This window comes from Mandrillus leucophaeus, unplaced genomic scaffold (assembly GCF_000951045.1).
Source record: "Mandrillus leucophaeus isolate KB7577 unplaced genomic scaffold, Mleu.le_1.0 Scaffold508, whole genome shotgun sequence".
Lineage (NCBI taxonomy): Eukaryota > Metazoa > Chordata > Mammalia > Primates > Cercopithecidae > Mandrillus > Mandrillus leucophaeus.
Window position 1 is genome coordinate 1,652,806 of NW_012105453.1, and position 2,491 is coordinate 1,655,296.

The following is a 2,491-nucleotide window of genomic DNA, read 5'->3' on the forward strand; positions in this document are numbered from 1 at the left end:
TAGTGTCACCCCAGTTTTTAAAAAAAGGTTTTATGCCTCGAAATCCAGAAGATAGACCAACCCATGACACTAGAAACTTTACCAAATCTCAGAAGGGAAAGGAGAGTTAAATAATCCAATAGAAATCCATATAGATTCTGCAGAGCTTTCTTCAGCCTCATCTCTAAACCCAGAGAAAACAGAAGGTGGGCATGGAGCTGCCCAGGCATGAATAAGATACAAAGAAATAGCATGGAAATTATGCAAAAATACTACAGAGGAAAGAAAGAAGGAAGGAAGGGAAAGAAGGGAAGGAAGGAAGGAAGGAAGGAAGGAAGGAAGGAAGGAAGGAAGGAAGGAAGGAAGGAAGGAAAAAGAAGGGATGGAGGGAGTGAGAGAGGAAGAGAAAAAGCAAAGTAAAAGCAAAGAAGGAATCACAGCATGTAAAACACAAAGAACCCCTTCTGGAAGAAAACATAACCCGAGGAAAAGAAGAAAATTCTTCACAAGTGTTTTACAATAGAAAATAAATCTTTAAAGGAACATGAATTTGATTAAAAAGAAAACTCAAAGACAAGATGACAGAACAATAGAATAAGAACAAAAGAGAGAAAGACAGAGAGGCAGAGAGAGAACCATAGAGGGAGGGGGGAGAGAGCAGAAGAGGAAAATTGTAGAGTTAAGGAAAGAAATAAGGAGGCAAAGCAATAAATAAATAAGAAGCAGTCAACAGATATGCTTCATATGAATGTATTTGCCAGTGAAAAGGCTTTAGCTAGTGCCAGTGGATGCAGAAAACAAAGACAAGAACTAAAAGCAATTAGAGAAAAAAACAATAAATGTAAAGGATGGTGAGAGACAACACAACATAAATTATTTCATGTCCCTGAAGTAGAGAAGCCAAGAAATGGACTAGAAACATTAAAGGTATATAATACAAGAATTTTCCAGGAAATGCAGAAAGAATCAAATCTGCACATACTGGTTTCATGAAAAACTAACATGGAAGCTTCAACACCAAGCTATACCTAGTTAAAGTACTGAACTTCAAGAATTCCTCAGGCATCTTGAAGATGATATAAAATGTTAAATTAGTTACTATAATTCAAGTGTTTAAAAAAAAAGAACAGTGCCTGGCACTTAGTAAGGCCTTCCTAAAAAACAAACAAAAAAACAAAAACTAGGCACAAAAGTAACTAATGTGCAAAGAACAAAACCAAGCCAACCTCAGACTTCCAAAAGCAATATTTAATGTCAGAAAACAGTGTAGTGATATTTACAAAGTTTTGAGGAAAAGAAAATGGCACCCAAAATTATAACCATCATGAAGTCATTTTACACAAAGGCAAAAAGAAAAAATAATTTTTAAGTTCTCTCTCTAAAAAAGAACTTAGAAAGATAGCACCCAGGAATCATACTTGGGAGGAAAAAAAATCTACTTGATTATAAGATTTTATATATTAAAATATAAATCCAAATAAAAATTCAAGAAAGGAGAAACAGTCAAAAAAGTACTGGTGGTAAGTACTGAATCTATTAGATACTGAAGGAAGACTAAACAATTGTGGAAATTATGATTACAGAACAAATTTCAACAACATAAACTTTGACAATTTTCTGATAACTTTTGACAGTGTAAAATTAACAACATAATTAACAAAATTAGGGAGCTGTGAGGAAAGAGGACATGTGAGAAATGCTTATTACCTTATTTTTCATGGCACTTACCCAATCCAAACTGTCTAATTTAAATAAGTATCCAAAAGTATATAACCAGTTATTCTTATCTCTTAATGGTTTTCATAATATTTTCCTATCTGTTTTCTTAAAAGTAGAAGGATTTTATTAAAACAATACCTCTTGTGCAAAGGACACATTTAATAAAAAAGACAAATTTAATTAAAGTTCACCAATTCCTTCAGTTTGATCTCCATTTCTTTTTCTTCTGTTAAATCCAAGTAACATTTAATTAAACAGTTGTTTTTTAAAAAATAGCACAAATAGCATGATCCCACTTTTATAAGAGTATGTCTGTTAACATTTTAACCTATTATTCTATCCATATATAGAGATATACATATATGAAATAATGTTCATTCAAGAGTGAATATTTATGGTTGGGGCTATGGTTTGAATGTGCTCTCCAGAAAGCATGTGTTGGAAACTTAATCCCCAATGCAACAGTACTAGGAGGGCTCCATTCTCATAAATGGGTTAATGCCAATTATAAAAAAGCTTGAGGTGTGAGTTCAATCTCTCCCTCCCTCCATCCTTCCTGTCTTCCCTTCCTCTTCCTCCCTCCCTTCCTCCTCTCTGTCTTTCCCTCTTTCCCTCTCTCTTTCTCTCTCCCTCCTCCTGCCCCCATGCTCTCTTGCCTTTCTGCCTTCTACCATGGAATAACACAGCAAGAAAGCCCTCACCAGATGCAAGCTCCTCAACCTTGGACTTACCAGACTCCAGAATTATAAGAAATAAATACTTGTTCTTTATAAATTAACCAGTCTCAGGTATT